Source organism: Pongo pygmaeus, chromosome 7, assembly GCF_028885625.2.
Source record: "Pongo pygmaeus isolate AG05252 chromosome 7, NHGRI_mPonPyg2-v2.0_pri, whole genome shotgun sequence".
Taxonomy (NCBI): domain Eukaryota; kingdom Metazoa; phylum Chordata; class Mammalia; order Primates; family Hominidae; genus Pongo; species Pongo pygmaeus.
The window spans coordinates 73238866-73258660 of NC_072380.2; the positions used below are offsets into that span (position 1 = coordinate 73238866).

A 19795-nucleotide genomic window follows, 5' to 3' on the forward strand; every position below is an offset into this window, starting at 1 on the left:
TGGTCCAGAGGGATGACCCTTGACCAGCCCCATCCCTTTACCTTGCTGTACCTTATAAATGCTATCATTTGTTCTGCGTGTCTTCATGTGAAAGCAGTTGTGAAACACTGGTTAAGCAACACTATTTTATAATCTCAAATGGGTTTACTATCCTTTGACTAACAAAGTTAATTTCAGAACTAATAGGAGTGAAGAAAAGATATAGTTCAGGGTTAGTGTTGAGTGCAAGAGGGGCCCCTGTTGGACATTGCCATTTGCCACCCACTCTACAAATCCAGAAAGACACAAAGTCCTGGAGACTGAGTGTGAGTGCCAGAGATGGAACGTTTTTGTCCCCCCACCCCACCCCACATTTATAGGTTGAAGTCCTAACTCTCAATGTGATAGTATTAGGAGGTGGAGCTTTTGGGAGGTGATTATATCAGGAGGGTAGAGCCCTCAGGAATGTGATTAGTGATCTTATAAAAGAGACCCCAAAGAGCTCCCTGGTCCCTTCTCATGTTAGAAACCAGTCAGAAGGAGCCATCTGTGAACCAGGAAGAGTCCCTCATAAGAACCTGAATCTGCTGATGTCTTGATCTTGGACTTTGTAGCCTTGGAAACTGTGAGAAATAAATTTGTATTGTTGATAAACCACTGAGTCTATGGTATTCTGCTTCAGAAGCCTGAAAGCATTAAGACAGTGAGGACTCCATGCTGCATGTTCTTCAGGCAAGGGACCCACTCTTCTTGCATTGAATCACTGCTTCTTTTCTTTCTTCTACCATTTGGCAGCAATTCTCATTGCTGTGTGTGTGTGTGTGTGTGTGTGTGTGTGTGTGTGTGTGTGTGTGTATTTTTTGGAGACAAGATCTTCCTCTGTTGCTCAGGTTGGAATGCAATGTTGCAATCATAGCTCACTGCAGCCTTAAATGATCTGAAGTGATCTCTTTTCATTTCAGTCTCTCATGTAGTGGACAGTACAGGCACATGGCCACCATGCCTGGTTAATTAAAAAACAATTTTTTTGAGATGGGGTCTCACTGTGTTGCCCAGGCTGCTCTTGAACTGCTGAGCTCCAGTGATCCTCCTGCCTCAACCTCTGGACTAGTGGGGATTACAGATGTGAGTGATTGTGCTCAGCTGTCTTGTATTTTTAAAACATGTCATAGGATGCTGCTTGTCTCTCCAATAAAACAGAGTTCACTCATCAAACATACAGTCACCATGTCTATAATCTCAGATACTCCAGGCACAGTGTCTATAATCTCAGGTACTCAGCAGGCAGAAGTAGGAGGACTGTTTGAGCTGAGAAGTTCAAGACTAGCCTGGGCAACATAGTGAGACACTATCTCAAAAAAAAAAAAAAATAGAGTCTCCAGGCACATCTGATAAGAATTGAGAAGGTTTTTTATTACTTACTCTGAAAGGAGGAATTGTACCACTTCAAGCAAAGCACAAACTTGTCTTTGACTTCAGCACCTGGAAAGACAGAGATTAGGCATCCTCCCTCTGCTGACCAACACCCATCTCATATTAGGATGAGTTTTCCCTTGACACATCACTTCTTGCCTCCCAGGTTGCAGGCAGAGTGCACAGTGACAGGGTGGCAGGCATTCAGGATGCTCCCACCCTCCCTGTTCTTTATGGTTGACTTGCCTTTTCTTGCCTGGGGTCTGCCAGGAGATTCAGAGCTGCAGCAGCAAAGAGCACTCATTGCTCTAGGAGCCTGAGGCACCACACATCTGCTCCTGATGAAGACACTGGAACTGAGGGTTGTTGGGGGAAGCTGCCCATGATTTAAGATGATCTTATGGGCAATTTAGTTAAACCTGCTGTGCCACGTTGTCTCAGGGCAGGAGGATGAATGTAATTTTTAGTGATTGAATCAGCTGGCATTCGAAAGAGGAGGAGCCAGAAAGAGTCACCTCCCTGGGAAACTTGATAGATGAAAAATGACCCAAAGATGTCCCCTGCTACGTATTCAGCTTGATTGGCACAAGGTACTGAAAACCTCTTCATATTTACAATAATTTACTTAAGATTTCTGCTAAAACTTCCTGCCATTTCCCCAGCAGAGGATGAGGTCTGGGTTTTATATATTGCTATTTTTTACCCCCATGATTTTCTTTGAATATAAATTATCAATTATTTGTAATAACACAAATATACAATTGTGGTTTAAAAATGCAGTTTATTTTCAGTTGACTTTTGAATATAGTTTTGTATTTACATATGAAAATGTGTTTCATGCTTTGAGAATTCATGTTTAGCAAAATAATGAAGCCCCACTGGGTAGCTCTCCTTCAGCAAGTGTTGGAAGGCTGCTCAGTTCCTGTCTAACTCCTTTCATTGGCTCTTATTTATAATCCATGATGTACTGAGATTCAACAGTATCAACCTTTAGACATTTTGGCTAGTAGGAGAAAGGTAAATATTTGCATTTCTACTTTTTCTTTTTTTGATGAAGTGAATGGAAGTTGCAAACACTATAATGCAGCATACTAGGTGTCCTGAGCAGGCATGGCATTGCAGAAAGATCATAGGAATTGGTATCACAAGATATGGGGTTGAGTCCTGCTACTTAATAATAGAGCCTTAGGCAAGCTATTTAGTCTCTCTAAGCATTAGACCTTCCTCATTAAGGGTTATCATTGCCAGTACCCTGCTTATCCCATGGGATGGTTATGAAGATCAAATGAGATGGTAGATATGAAAGCATTTAGTAAACTGCAACATGTTCCTTTCAAGCAGTCTAGGGTTCTGGCACTAAACAAGCATCTTGGGTTGAGAAAGTGGTAATTGTCACAGAGATTGAGTGTGAGAGTTTCTGTTTACAAAGAGAGCGACTACCTGAAATAATTGCAAATGAACTTTCAGTGGACTTTCAAAAATTTATCTTCAAGCTGAAACAGTGTGAAAAGGAGGTATCAGAACAGATACCCTCATGCCAAAATGAAGAGAACCTATAATAGAGGCTCAAGCTGGCACTTGAGCCTCTGACATTAGTTGGTTGCAGACCTTGTCTTTTTCTTCCCTCTGTATCTCTCCGGGTGATCTCATTCAATCCCATGATGTTAAATGCTTTCTATACACTTGAAGATGCTGAATGTTCTAGCTCCAAATTGGAACTTTCTCTGAGTTTAATGATATGAAATGGGGTCTGCTCACCTGGTATGGTAATACCAGATATGCACACCGAAGGTTGCAGTGGGAGAAATGAAAGGCATTTATTTTCAGGGTGCCAAGCAAGGAGGATCAAGCAGCTAATGCTTAAGTCCTGACCTCCCCAGTAGCTTACAGGTAAGGGTCTTTTAACAGCAGGAGTAAATTTCAGGAAAGCAGAAGTTACAGGCAAAATTGTAAATCAATACATCAAGGTTGCACGTTGGTTTTGGCCTAAAAGGGCAGGATATCTTGAAGTGGAGGCTTACAGACTGTAGTCAGATTCAAAGATTTTCTGAATTGCAATTGGTTAAGGAAGAGAAGCTTTATTTTAAAATTTGGGGTCAGCAGAAAAGAATGTTAGCTCTGGCTTATGAGTGTAACTTCCTCCAGGCCCCTCAGGAAGACATTTAGAACACAGAATGGTGGTCAGAATTCAGTTTCCAGTTCCCCCTTCTCTGATGTCCACATACCAGCAGAGGTGAAGTTTGTAGGAATGGAGATCTGAAGTTGGTGGGAATTGGGGTTTCTGAAAAACAACTCAGAGACATACGTTGTGGGGTTATCTTTAGTTTTTATAGGAAACCAGCTGTCCCATGATTCTAGCTTCATTGGTTATTGTTTTAAGCTACTTTCTTGCTTATCAAGTTGTTTATTTACTTCTCAGAGTGCTAGGTGCCTGGAGTTTCCCTTGAAGGAACTCAAGATTTTCCTTTATTTCCATGCTTGGAGTCCCACAGGTCCATAAGGGGAGGTCCTGACTCCTCATGAGCTCCAAACATACATCCAGTTAAATTTTCAACATTATCACATGGATGTATGATAGGCATTAGAAAATTAACATGGCCTATACTGAGCTACTATCTGCTCGTCAAATCTACTTCCCATCAAGGCTTATTTATCTCAACAGATGGCATTACCATTCACCCACTGGTTCAGGCCCAAATTATGAGAAATATTCATGCTGGACTCTGCATGGAAGTCTGCCAAGTGTTCAAATCCCAGGTCTGCTGCTTATTAGCTCGGTGACTTTGGATCAGTTACTTAATCTTTCTTTACTTCAGTTTCCTTAACTATAAATGGGCATAATCTATGTCTCCATTTTTAATCTGTAAAGTCAGGATAATAATAGTACCTATTTCTTTGAAATTTTGTGAAGTTTAAATGTAAAGCACTCAAGTTAGTGCCTAACACATCGTAAATTCTATGAGAGGTTTGTTGTTATTGTTATGATTTTCCCACTACACCTAAGTTCACTAGCATGTTGTCAGCTCTGCTTCCAAAATATACTCTAAATTTGACCACTTCTCACTATTCCATTATTACAGCCCCTGTCCAGACTGTAATTCCTTCTCTGTTGAAGTCCTGGATACTTCCTAACTTGTTGCCTGCTCCACTTACCCTCTGTTACTACAGAGCAGCCAGCATCTGGGCCCCTCACCAGGCCTGCTGGGCCACAGCCACTCAGGTCCTGCCTCCTTTCCCATCTTATGGCTTCTCTCTACCTCATTCAGAATGAGCTAGCATGCCATGATTGCTCTTGTGCACCAATTATTTCTCAACTCAGTTGTCACCCCTTCCAAGAGATCTTCCTCTGTCTCCACAAAGAAGCCCCCCTCGCCAGCCATTGCCTGCCATTGTTATTCCATCTGGGTTTATTCCTAGCTCTTAGCAGGATCTGAGTTCTAGCAATGGACAGGTCTAAGGCCTCCTGTTCGTCTCCCCATGAAATGTCAGATGAGAGCCTGTCTGTTTTGTTGCTATGTCCTGACAATGTTAAACTTTACCTGATTTCTGTGATCCTGAAAGACAGCAGAAGTTGAGAAATCCCTTTACCCTTTGTGTCCTGGGAAACAGCTTACTTTAAAAGAACCATCCTTCCCCATCCTTATCTTTGATAAGATTAACAGATGACCTCCCTTGTTTACTTGTGACAATGCCAGACACAAACCCTCCAAATTTTCTTTCCTTTCTTTTTTTCTGCCTCATAAATGCATAGCTGAACTGCTTTTCCCCACTGGCCAATCCCCACTGATCAATTGGAACAAAATACTTTTTAACCAAATTTGGTTAATATCCTTTTCTTCCCCCAGGCCAAAGAACTTTGGCTCACATTCTGCTTGAGCCAGCAGACAGCCCCAGAGACTAGGTTGGTCTCAGGGTAAAACATTCTTGGACCTACCATCCAATCATGCCACCCTTTCATCCTATTTCTCCACATCTATTTGGGTCCTATTGAAATCCTCTTTCATCCTATTTGTCTACACATGTTTTTCCTAGCCTCTTTGCTCCTTCCTATAAAAAAAATGCCCTTTTTGCATAACCCTTGAGATGATTACAGATCAGTGTTGTCCCTGTGGCAATAGCTTCACTCACCCTATGCAATAGTTCTTTTCCCCTCTTGCAATAATCTTTTCAAATAAAGTCTCTCTTAATAAATCCAGATTTGTTTTCTTATTTGACAGTCCCCAGTGTCTAAAAGGTGCCTGGCTCATGATAGATAGCTAATGGATATTTGTAATGGACTAAAAATAGATTGCTATTTGGGATTCTAGCCAAAATATTGTAGCTCTTTTGTGTCAACCCATATGCCTGGTGAATCCCAATGCTTGTTGTTGAAATCCCAACACTGTGGAGCCACACAGAGGCAGTTTCACTTTGAACTGGCTGCAGGATGCAGAGACAGAATCTCAGGAGAGACAAGGCATTCAAACCCAGAATGGGTGCCTGATGGTAGAAATAAAATTGCCATTAACCTATTATCTCATTTCATTGTATTCACTTGCAGAAAGAAATACATGTTCTGATCATCTGGAGATTTCAGTTTCCTTGTTGCCCACTCAGTCCTTCACAGCATACCACCAGCGAGAAAGATAAGCGTAGTGTGGGGGCATGTCTTTGTATTTATGGAGACTAACTATCCATGTAATCCAAGGGTATTATTATTATTATTTTTTAAGTTTTTCATTTTTCAATTATGTATTTATAACTTTATAAATCTTGTATCTAAATTTGTGTTGTGTTCCTGGCTGCATCTAAAAATTAAGACCCACAGAAACAAAATAGAATAAAATAAGCCATAAATCCATTCTCTATCTCCAATACATACACACATCTATATCCGTCCACTATTTTTAAAGTTTTCTTTGTTTTAGATCAGTCACATTTAGCCTCTGTTTTTTGAGCATGGAGTATTTAGCCAACTATAATTTTATAGGAAAAATTATCTTCGGCCTTGAAAGATAGACCCACTCGTATTTCCCATATCCTGCTTAAACAGCTGTGATTTAAAAAGCAAACAACTTTCCATACCAGTTTAGATTTTCCTCTTCTTGTGACTAATCTAAGCATCCTTCTCAACTGCAAATATATTAAATGATAATCATGACTGAGGTACATAGCTAATTTGGGTTTATTGCCTGTTTATACATATAACAAATGTAAGCTTTCGAAGTTAGCATGATTATGTTTCAAGACTCATAAAATAGGCTTTAATTTATCGTTAACTATATTGTCATTTTGAGTTAATTTATTTAAGAAAATTCAGCTCACTGCTATTAAGAAATCTTTTTCAAAGTCAAGCATGAAAAAGGCCATTAATTAACTCTTTATTGATGGATCGATCAGAGGAGGAGACTTTGCCATTCATGGGCCCTGCTGGATACTGAACACAATATAAAAGTCTTGTTGCCAGCTGTATGGGGATAAGAGAGTCATTCTGAATATGTAAGTATCAGAAATGGCTAATTATTCTGGCTAAAATTTCTTAAAAATAACATTCAGAATATTTTAAACGTTTCACGTGGTATTAGGCAATCAACAGTAATTTATTGAACACCTTCACTGTGCCCAGCATTGTGCTGTGAGCCATTGGGTGATTAAAAGATGCTGTAATATTCATTCTTTCAGTGCTATTTTAGGGAATCTATTTCATTTTGTTGCCATCTGCTTGGACTAGATTAAATATTCTTTGACTTTTTATATTCCCTGCATTGATGCTGAATGTACTCACTTATTCTAGTGGAAATTAGCTCTATTTCCCTGAGCTTAAATCTTCTTGATGGTTATTGATAAGGTCATTTCTCTACCCCAGTGAATCACTTAACCAAGGACATACTTAATTCCTTTGAATTTTTACCTTGTTGTTTTCTTCTCCCCCTGCATCTTAACCAAATTCTGATTAGTGAGTTCATTACCATTTGTGCCTTATTTCTTTAAACATGTAGCGAATCTGAGATGTTTTCATCAAATCTGGAAAATTGCTACTTCTCTCTTTCATCACGCCGAGATTGATTTTCAGGTCCCCAAAATTCATCTTCATTTTGAGGATACATCATGGCAAAGGAGCACACAATCACTGGCTATTTTTAAATTTGAGTAGCTTAAAACTGATTTAAAACACATCCTTTTTGTTTAGATGGAGTTACTTGAAATTTGGTGCTACTTTCTTAAATTAACACTTGTAGTTTCTTATGTCTTCATAATTCATATTACAACTCTGTCCATTTCTCCAAGTACAAATAGGGTTGTCAGACAGCTTTAAAGACTGCAATCATTGAGTAATACATAAACAGTCCAACTGAATAAATAATTTATGGGATGGCTCTCTGGTGATGCAAAGAATTAATGAAGTTTTTAAAGGTGCCCAATTTGCAATCAGGAATATAAATTGCTCAGATGCTGGGAAATTTTGACTTCAAGCCAAAAATTAAAAAAGGAAAGAAAGACAAAAGGCTGTAAATTATTATAATTGAAGTGGAAGAAAAATATTATCGAACCCAGAGATTGCAAACAGGAGACCTCTAGGCTTGGCCTGGCCTAAAGATTGCTTTTATTATTATTTTTTTTTTAGTTTTTATTTTGAAGGTCTTTAAGAAATGCAAACTGATCTTCAGTCTACCACATTCCCCACCATTACTGCTGCCTTATTACTGACCCCATTTATGAATTTATGCTACCTGCCTGGCACCTAGATGCATTTAAATCTGTGACCCAGTTTTTATCAATAAGGAAATGAGAAAACTGTGAGTTAAGTAATTTATTCTAGGTAACTGGTTAGCAATATGTTTCACACACAGTTTACTTCCCAAATATCCTGATTACCCATCTTGCATCCTTTCCGCTGCATACATGGTTGTATTTATTGAAGAGATTAAAGTCACAACAAACTAAAAATTTAGGTCGTTAATATAACACTTCATATATTTGTGAAACAACAAAAGTATGTTGGAAGGAATAGTAAAAAGGAAGCTTAGTTCAAAAGGTTGAAGAATTTGACCAAGCTAAGGGAGAAAGCTGAGTTGTGATCTTGTGTTCAATCCCCCACACAGGCTAAATTTATTGCTCATTTTGCACAATGAAGAAAACAACCAGTAAAAACCAATTTGATTTTAGCATTTCTTTCTAGAAGCTTAAAGTTAGTCTCTCAAAGGTCTTACCTTTACAATACCATTGATCCCTCAAAAGAACAAACCACTGAATTCAAATAAATAAAACCCTATGACAGGTTTAGAAATTATTCTCTCTTAGCCATCATGTTGCTCGTGCAATATTTCTTTATGTCAACAGGACTTCATTTTAAGAAGATCATATGGTTTTGCATAAGAGGCAGTGATATTTCATAATTTAAGTTGCCATTAATATGGTTAATCGAGAGTCACTGCTACACCATCTAAGCATTAAAGGGGAAAAAAGGTTTAGTTTGTGAAATTCTGGATTTCTTGCACTTTCTGACTCAGAGCTGAACATCCATTAAGAAAACTATGCTTGGGATTTTCTAAGATACTTGGATTAAGCCATTAGCAATCAGCAGGGAAGGTGCCCATAAAATGAAGGACAAAATCCAGATTGGTAATTCGAAAACACTCCTGTCATTCTTGGTCCAACCAGTTGCCATCAATATCCACCCACATTAGTTTACACTCTATTTTCAATTTCTTCCCTTCCCTTCTTATTTCTTATTCCCTGTGTGGTCAACGAACTTGGAATATATTTTTCTTTTCCCCTTTGCTCGTTCTGGTTTTTCTCTTCTAGGGATAATCCCAAACAGTCCCAGCGGGAGGTTAAAAAGATTGCTCAAGAAACCCTTGCGTTCATGCACCAGTAAAGTTGTACTTCTGACAAAATTCTCTTGTTTGTTTTTAGATCTTAATTAAACTAGACTCAGTTTTTAAACCTCTTCAGTGCTCCACAGCATTTTTCCATAGCTAGCACTTATCAGATTGCACTATAATTATTTGCTCACATAATCAGCTCCTTCCTTTGGCTTTATGTACCTACCTCAATGACAAATGATTATGTCTTAATCAGGTTTGCATTCCTAGCACTTAACACAGTAAGTATTCTATTACTGAAAGAAAAAAATGAATAAAATGATACAAGATAATAGGTGTTTATGAAAAGTCTTACTTTTTTTGTTTTTAAAGATTCAAATGTTAGTTATTATGTAAAAACAGAAAAGCGACCTAATGGTTGAACTGGGAGGGTCAAGGAGGACAAGTTATGTACGGGATGGTGCCCTCAAAGGAAGGGAAGCTGGCTTCAGTCCAATGTCCCAAATAGATCCGAGCACAGTGGCTACTATTGTTCTCTCTGTCAAATTTTTCCTTTGATGCCTTGTTCCTTACCCTTTTAACACCTCTTGATGTTTAGGAGAGCTGTTGCTCCTACTGGTAAATTCTTTATCAATACCTTTTTATTTTATGGCTGTTGACCTACTCAGTCTGACTGGAGTCAAGTCTTGCTGACTCAGGAGCCACATTCTCTCTTTCTCTCCACTGATACAGCACTTAATATACCAGGCATGTTCTAAGCACCAAGCACTACCTTTAGGCTGAAGAATGAAGCTTTTGCCCTCACCCTGTGCATACCATTTCCCTAGGATGAGGAGCTCAAGGTGCACAGCTCATGGATATCTGGAGTCTATACAACACTCCCATGTTCCAAGGACCAGGACGCAAGGATCTTCTGCACAAATTGTCCCCAAACCTGCATTCAGGGCTTGTGTGGACCTCTGCATAAGGTCCTGCTTCCTGAGGGTGCCTGAGCTATTGGTTTGGGGTCAGGTCAGATGAGCTTTGTTGTGTATGATGTCCGCACACAGATCTGAAGCCCCCAACGATGCAGGACAAAGACACAGGTGAAGACAGAAGGGATGGTCTATGGGTGAGTATAGGGGAGGTTCTGTTTTTACTCTATTACTACTTTCAGCTCCCATAAATGTTAAAGCTAGGCCTGCTAGGTGCTTTATATATATGGCCTCATTTGTTCTTCCCAACAAATGCATGGGGGTGGGGGTTAGGGAAGAAATAAAGTTCTTATGGGGAAAACAAGATTACAGGGAATTACTGAATTCTCAAGTAAACTCATCTTTTCAACAAATATTTGTTGATAATAATGTCCATAGATTCTCAATTAGGATTAACCCCTGACATAAAAGACAGATTAATGAGAGAGAAACAGAAGTTTATTAGCATGTATTTGAATTCCAGCTTATATATCATCTTCGACAAAGAACAGTACTTTAGAGAAGTAACAAGACAAAAAAAAAGGACTTAGAGTCTCTGTGTGCAGCAACTAGTGGGAAGGCAAATAACTAGCAGGTAAAAGTTAGTTAGTAAAGCTTGTTAATGTAGATTCCTCTGGTATCATGTCCAGTCCTAGAAGGGTCTAAAGCTGTCCTCAATGGTTAACTTTTGTTCTTTCTAGTGGTGGTCTGGCGGGTGAGTGGGGAGTAGATACCTATTGTCACTGTAAATCTATGCCCTAATTTTGGCAAATGGTGGGGGCCGAGAGCATTCCTGCATCTGCTTCTTTTTAATTGTCTTCAGCTCAACAATCCTTCATATTTCAGGAAGGTATATTCTGATCTCCCACAATAAACATAGTGGTGAGCAAAAACAGAAGGCCTCTTCTCTCTTGAAACTTTTTACGTCTACTAAATAAAGATATAAAATATTCCAGTAAGCTAAGGAAACACTATGCCATTGAACATCTCTTTAAATAGCATAAGTTTACTGTAACACTAATTTCTGTTTACCAGTCTTGGATTGCTAGAAAATGTTTAGGCCCATCTTCCTCTACAATTTTAAAAGGATCCTTGTATAGATGTGTTTCCTTTTTTTGAGCATTTTCCTCCCATGTCCTGTTTTCAAAGCAGATATTCAAAATTTTTCTGATGTTATAACTTGGAGGTGTTGGACATAACTTTCCAAGATCTCTGCTAGTGTTAATAGCACAAACTTATTTGGTTATATGTGTTAGTGAATGTCATCAGGGATTAATGTTTGTGTGTATAGATGTAGATATAGATATAGATAAAATATATTTTTCTTAGTGAAACAGGAGCCTTGAAATAATTGAAGGTAACTTCTTTCCTCCAATGCACACCCTCCAGTTTAGGGCTGTGCCCTTTAGAATGACTCAGTGGGTCTCCCTCAGAAGAGGTGATTATCTTGGAATCACTGAGAGTGGCTTTGCCTTGGGACATGAGGATAGTTGTTGCCTTCCTACTCCCATGCTCCTGGGGCCTCTGGGCCGAGCTGGTGGTGAGCACTGGTGCATTGACAGCACAAGCTTGGGACAGGGGCCACAGCAATGGATCAGGCATCCTCACTGACAGGCTGGCACCACCTGCATAAAACTGTTACCAGAGATGGCATGTGGCTGAGAGAGTCATTGGCCATAGTGGGCCAATCAAACTCCATCTCTAGCTTCTCGGGTGTGGGAGCCGGGGCCTCCCCTTTGGACTGACTTAGCTTTTGAGGTATGAATGGAAAAATCTGGGGTGTAAAAAGGCCTGAAGTGTATATCCCTGCCCCAGCTTTCCTCCTCCTTACAACACAGCTGTGCTTGGTGATGTCATGACAAGCACCTACTCAGAGCTGGCTCTTATTTTGCATCCCAGCTCCAGCTTCCCATCAGGCAGTGAGGCGAAGGCCATTCTTGGCCAGAGGTGCCTTAGTTTTCTCATCTCTCCCAAGTCTTCATGAAAGAACTCTGCTCCCTCTGCCTGTTGCTTTATATTTTTTTCCTATTCCCAAAGACCAATTCCCTCTTTTTCTAATGATCTCTCAGAATACTGACTTGCAAGTTACAAACGTTAAAACCAAACTCTTGTAGTAGCTAAAAAGACCTGCAGTAATAATTCCACAAAATTTGAATAACTGCATTCAAATTTTGCAGAAAGAGGAACTCATAGCAGCTGGAATGCATTCAGACATGATTTGTAGCATCGATTTGCCAAACCGTAACTCCCCTCTGATGCCCTATTAAGATATCCACTGAAAGCTTTGGGAGGCCAGAAGGATGTAAACTTGAACTACATCACAAGAATGTAATTTGAGATAATCAGTGTTATAGGATACACATGTAAGTTGGATGTTTGATTGGTTTAATATTTATTTATGAATACATCTATATAATAAATATGTTAAACATGATTTTAAAACCTAGTAAATATTTTATCCAGTTTCAGAGTCTGAATAAAATTTTTGGTAAGGTTAATGTGAATTCAGAAATAATACTAACTTTGAAATTGATTAATTGTCCTTAGGAGAAATGAGACCTCATCTAATATGATAGTATTTGTCATGGAGGTATAAAATTACATGAATAAAAGAGTGTGAATTTTAAATATCTTATTTTAAATAAGATAAAAAATCAGCATAACAAATATTTTCTGTACACATTGTTATTCATATTATTCAAAGCGTGGGGTAAAAGGGTACATTTTTAAATTAGATGGATAGTAAGTAACAAACTTAATTAAATACTCACTTGCTACTGTTTATCTTCTACATTAGATAAACTTGTTCTTTTGGAATTCAAAATGATGTCGAATTTCTGCTGAATCCATTAAAAAATCAGACTACTGATATTTGGTATTGATGAGTTATTTTATCATAAGTTTTATAAATATTATTCGAAGTTTATGGTAAGTTTTATGAGAAGAAGAGAAAAAGAAGCAACTGGTATTAGCAGGGGAAATGGTGGGAGATGCCATGATAGAACCTGATTACAACATCACAGGAGCTGACACTGAAATATGACAACTTTTAGTGCTCCAAAAGGCCTGATAGCCCAGTCCTTCTGGGATTCACATTGTATAATAGAATAGTGGTTCAGAGAATTGACCTTGGGAACAGGCAGATGTGGGTTACAATCCCAGCTGCTCAAATAATTCAGGCATGTTACTTAAACTCTTTATGAATTTATATTGAAATTGAAAAGGAAAATAATTAAAATAGTAAGACCATTAAATATCTGCATTAACATATGCCAATAAAGTATTTTTGTAAAGAAACTAGATATACATTTCCGTGGGCCTTGCCTTATTCGTGGCAACAAAGTCCCTTATTTGTGAATGTAATAGCTCAAGAAAAGAGGAAGTCTTGGGATATTCTCATATTCTTCAAAACAACTTTAGCCCTCATAAGTGATCATTAATTTTTTTGTGTGTTTTTTGTAGAGATGAGGTCTCACTATGTTGCATCACATGGTCTTGAACTCCTGGGCTCAAGCAATCCACCCACCTAGGCCTCCCAAAGTGCTCAGACTGCAGACCTGAGCCCCCGTGCTTGGTGATCATTAACTTATTAATGTGCACATACACAACTTCATAGTCTTTTTCCCCAAATGGCATTACATTCTCATTTGAGAAATGCACGTACTTTTCAGTGTTGGAGACAATCCTCCTCAAATCTATACTCAGAAACTTGAATTTGCTGCATTTATTCTACACAGTTCTCCTTTGAGCAGAATCAACAGCATCATTGCAAAAATCTCCAGAAAACTTCAAAGAAATGTAATTTTTCCTTCATTCCTGAAATGAGATATATTGAAAGTCTTCATCAGTTGTTAAGCTGCGTGAGAAGGATGAGTACAGGGCTGTTCATCACCTAAAGGGTAGGGAAATGCATTTGGGGGTATTATGGACTTAATTATGTCCCCCAAATTCATATGCTGAAGCTCTAAACCTCAATGTGATGGTACTTGGAAATGGGGCCTCTAAGGAAGTAATTAAGGTTAAATGAGGTCATAAGGGTGGGGCCCTAATGTAATAGGACTGATAGCCTCATAAGAAGAGAAAGAGACATTAGGAATGTGCATACACAGAGAAAGGACCATGTGAGGACACAGTAAGAAGGTAGCCATCTGCAAAACAAGGAGAGAGCCCTCATCAGAAACCAATCCTGCTGGCACCCTGATCTGAGGCTTCTAACCTCCAGAATTGTTAGAAAATAAATTTATGTTGTTTAAATCACCAAATGTGGGGTATTTTGTCATGGCAGCCCTAACACACTAGTACAGAGAGTGCCCTTCCATTTACTGGTTCATCTCTTTCTGTATTTCTGCCGCATTTCCTACCTCATCCCACTAGATATCCAAGGCCCTCTTGCTGTACTCTGCATCTTCAAGGTATCCACTTACCTCCTGTATCCCAACCTGCCCTTCTGATTCGAGATCATTTTGGACACTCCAGCCACATAAATATACTACTCTTATATCTCAAATCCTAGGAACATTTCCAAGTGACTGGCTTGCCAATTTTAGTCTTAAAAACTGCAAAGATCTTCATATAGCAACAAATAACTAACACGCCATGAAATTCTGAACACCTTTTGCAATGCCCTTTGAGAAAAGTGCCCATGGGTGTTTCATTACAATCATGTCACTTCCACCATCACCCTAGCCACAACTAATTAGAACAAAGGTTGGTGCTGAGCAAAAGGCTAATAGCAATGGGAGGCCTATTATGCTGCCTATGAAAGCATCTTAACTGAGCGGACTACTCTTCACCTGATAATGACTAAATAAACCAAACAGACTGTGGTTCTAAGAAAGTTTGAATGCAACATACAAAAAGAATCTCAGTAAGTAGAAGACAGAATAAGGAAAGTTGCAGATCGAACTGGCAGTAGGCAGAAGGCTTGAGTAGCAGAGGCCATAATTAAGGAGGGATCATGAGGTAGAGGGAAGAAGAGAAAAAGAAGCAGCTGATAGAAGCAGGGGAAATGGTTGGAGATGCCACAATAGAACCTGGTTACAAGATCACAGGAGCTGGCATTGAGATATGACAACTTTTAGTTCTCCAAGAGGCCTGATAGCCTAATCCTTCTGGGATGCAGATAATATAGCAGAACAGTGGGTCAGAGCATTGATCTTAAGAACAAGCAGATGTGGATTACAATCCCAGCTGCCCAAATAATTCAGGCATGTTACTTAATTTCTTTATGAGTCAGTTTTCCTGGAAAAATGGGGGCAATACAAGTACTCCCTCATGTTATTACTGTGAGGATTCAATGCCATATTGCTTGAAAAGTTCTTGCTATAATGCTTATACATTGGGAAAGATTAATAAGTTTTAGCTATTATTATTACTATAAATTGTGTATCCTTATAATAAGTTCCCATCTGATAAAGTAAATGAAGTATGGATCTATTTCCTGCAACCTGAAAGGGACTAACACATAGTGTGGCTCAGATAATCGAATGAAAAGTCGCAGGAACAAAAAACTTGGGATAGGAAATGGAAACTATAGTACTCTGTTTTCATAGGTCTCCAAACACTCCCTGGCTTCATTCCCTCCTACCCAGTGATGCTGTGCAGCAATGAGTCATCAAAATGTCAAGTGCCTTCCATGATATGGTCTGGACAGGAATATTGGATAATGGGGGAAGGAGAGTTCCTCCAGAGGAGTACTGGTCAGGCAGAAAACATGTCTTTACTGTAGCAATTCATCTGAGATCCCACAGCTAAATAAGATTTGAATGAAAGTATTCTCTCTCCAACTTCCATGCTCCTTCCTCAACCTTTCTGATATCAGTTATTGAGCTCTTTTAAGTTATAGAACTGATCATTTTGATAACAGTGGTTATGCCACCCTATTTGGTTCACTGTAGACATTCATTACAGGTTGAATTACTTTACTCTTCCTTTCTGTCAAGAATTTCCAACCTTGAGCACTTCCTGCTGTTTGATGCTGTGCAATGGTCCTCTGGGATGAGTATCAGTATACAATGATGCAGCATTAGATCTTTGCTTTTAGTCTCTCAAGTCTTGCAGAAATATGCTTGAGTTTGTACTTCCTCTTGAAAGTCTACTACACATCGAATACTGCCACCTTTTCCAGCTCCATGCAGTCAAGTAGGACCAAATTTCTTATACTGGTCAATGGGCTATGAGTAGAATGATGTACACCACTTCTAGGAGTGAGTGAGTGTTCTCATGTATACATTTCCCCCACCATGATAGCTTTCAAAATGATAGAACTTTCTCGAGTCTGAGTTTGTGGAGTAGAGATCTTCTGTTGCCCTACACCTCATCTCCCCGCCAACATAGCATCGAACCTCTAGCCTGAGAAATTAAACTTTGTTGTATCAAGCCTCTGAGATCTTTGGGTTTATTTATTATTGAAGAATAGCCTATCATGTCCTGGAAGTGAAGTGCTGAATTAAAAAATAAATTGTGTAGTGTTGACCTGGTGGTTGGCAACACATGGTTAGGAGGCTGATATTAAAGGTGGGAAACAGCAATTTGTGTTGTGCAGTCATAAAACATTTGGTAAAATGGTCACCTGCAATAACTTAGAAGTAAGTTATTCCAATATATTCCAATATATATTCCATATATTCCAATATATGGAATCAGCCTAAGTGTCCATCAACAAATGGATGGATTTTTTTAAAGTAGTATATATACACAATGGAATACTATTTACCTGTAACAAAGAGTGAAATCCTGACATTTGTGGCAACATAGATAAACCTGAAGGTCATTATGTTAAATGAAATAAGTCAGATAGAGAAAGAAAAATATCTCATTGTCTTAGTCATCTGTGGAATCTAAAGAGTTGTTGTCATAGAAGTAGAAAGTAGAATAGTGGTTACCACAGGATGGAGAGGGCAGGACAGAGGGAGGGTAATGAGATACTGGCCACAGATACAAAATTACAGTTAGAGAGGATGAATAAGTTCTGGTGTTCCACTGCTATAGCAGAATGACTAGGGTTAACAATAATGTACTGTATATTTCAAAATAGCTAGAAGAGAGGTTATTGAATGTTCTCATCACAAAGGAAAAAGTAAATGTTTAAGGTGATAAATGTACTAATTACCCTAATTTTGTCATTACACAATGAATATATGTATCAAAACATCATATTGTACCCCATAAATGTATACAACTATTATGTGTCAATCATACAAAAAGATTGTGTACTTAATTCAGAGGTTTAGTGAGAAGTGGGTAAAGACCAAAGTGTCAGTAGTGTGTCTTGGTTATTACTTGCTGCTTTTGCAAGATAATAAACAAAGAAAAGCCTGGTTATTAAAGTGGAAATAAAGAAGAATAAATATTTCCATAATTGCAAGGTCTTGCCATGTTGGAAAAGCCAATCCATTTTTGCTCCCAAAAGAAAGAGGAAAAATTAAGTAAGCATTTGAGGCAAAGTCTGTTAAAACTAAATATTTTTGCCAAGAATAAGATGAAGGGTGTGACCTTCATGTCTACTTAAAATCTTTCAGTGGTTTAGAATGTCTCAAAGAAGAGATCAGGTAAATGATCTGGCCTTACTACTTACTACTCCAGAGAGACTCACATACATTATGAAAGATATAGAGGTGAAAAAGCAAATAAATATAGCAGATCAAAGCTCTGTGCCTCTAAAGACCTATGGTGTGGCTACTGGAATAGGGAATTGATTAAGTCAGATGGAAGTTGCGCCTCTAAGGTCTTCAGACAGTTATACTTCCAAGGAAACTATGAGACTGTACTAAAAAAAGTCTGTGGAGCCTTACAGAATTAAAATAAGCCTTGGACTTCCAATCATCTATGGGAAGAAAGTAGCACATCCCCCAGGGATATGTTTCAAAATACTGTAAAGAATGCCTCATCCTGTTTGTAAATACTTATTTGCAACTGCCTTACTTGGGAAATTGGCTAGATGTGAACTTAATTTGATTTTACACTGTTTAATGTCATTCCAAAGGAAACTGGGCTACTTTGATAAGCATATAGGTCCTTTGCACAGAACAGATTAGAATATAATCATTCAGTAAGTTCCTTTCCTTCACTTGCCCTGATTGACATTGTGCTGATGTTTTGCACACTCTGCTTGACCTCCATTTCAGCTCCATACATGGAAGCTGCCTACATATTTGTTTACCAGGATTCATCCATGGACCCCTTTGTGCATAAACAGTCAATGGCAAGAGTGAAGGCCCGGCCTGCTTATAAGCATCTTTTATGCTGCCTGACCTTGCTCCTGGCACACCCAACTCAGTACTCATTTCTGTACTCCTTTAAAGGCACTGTTAATGTTGGGTTTGCTGTGATGTAGGTTAGAGTACAGGAGGAGTGCCTTCTGTGTGTTGACCAGTGACAGGTAAAGGCTCTATCCACGTGAGGGTGCACTGAAGTAGAGAGTCCAGGAATAATGGGCTTAATACCCAGAGAAATACCTGTATATATGAAGGAGATGGCAGGATGATTTTATAATGGTGAAACAGCACATTGTTGAACATGTGACTAGCATGGATGTTTAAGAGCCAAGAAAATGTGTGATGAGTAAGGTCAAATTGTAGAAGTAAGAATATTCTAGTTAACTGGATCATATTTTGTTTTCCCTGTAGCTTTTTTTTTTTAAGCACATAAGACGTTGTCATTAATATTTCTATGATCTAATGTGCAGGCCATTTTTTTTAAGTTTGAGTTTGAATTAGTCAGCATAGGCTAGGTAATGCTGGAAGAACAAATTAACTCTGCAGCCCCAGTGACTTCCCATAACAATGGCTTCTTCTTTGTTCACAGTGGGAATGGAAATTTGAAATGAAGAGGGGGCTAGGTGAGACCGTGTTCTACTTAGTCACCTGGGGACTAAGTAACGAATTGTCATAGCCCATGGCCAGAATAAGCTCATGGCCCTGCCCATATGTAATAGGGCTGGGAAGTGTGGGCAAGCATCAGGATATTAGATGATCAGCCAATATTTCTGCAATAATCTGCTCTAGTGGTTATCAAAAATATCTTAGCCCCTGTGGAGCCATAGAACATAGAACTTACCACCCATGTATCACACCCAACCCATCTCCAAAAATTCCTTCACTTGCTGCAACCATTTCTCAATTTTGAGTCTCTAAGTTTTAGATGGTTGCCTTATCGCTACATCATTTCCAGATGTGGATTCTCTCATTCTGGGAATAGTATGTTGTTCCAGGCATACTTGTAAGTGCTTGGGAAGCAGTAGTGAACAAACACACAAATTATCTGCCACATGGTACTTACATTCCATCAGAGAGAATGACTAAACAAATAAGTAAATATATAATACTATTTCAGAGTTGGAAGAATTCTGATGACTTTAAAGTCTTTGAAATATATGATAGAAAGATTACTTTAAAATATTTAATAAGTTTTCTAACTTTTTAGTAAATGTGAAAACTTTAAGCAAATACAAGTAAGAAAATCAAGTTATCTTGGCAAAAAGAAAATTTACTCTTAGTGATCTAACTAATTTGAAAACTGGGGAAAAATGGGAATGCTGTATTTGATATCTTGCTTTCCTTCACTTAACACTTTGCAAGTATTTCTTTTTTGGCCTTAACCAGTTTTCAAAAATATGTTTTAATAGCTGTAAACATTACAGGCTAT

General features: G+C 38.6%; 1 long non-coding RNA gene across 1 annotated transcript in view; it reads right to left on the bottom strand.

Annotated features, from left to right (window-relative positions):
* Positions 1–3435: 3435 nt before the first annotated feature.
* Positions 3436–19795, bottom strand: part of LOC129041954 (uncharacterized) — a 30460-nt gene continuing 14100 nt past the window's right edge. The window contains exon 5 of the long non-coding RNA XR_008504024.2: positions 3436–3673. This is a non-coding gene — a long non-coding RNA (uncharacterized LOC129041954). The remainder of the gene's footprint in view (positions 3674–19795) is intronic.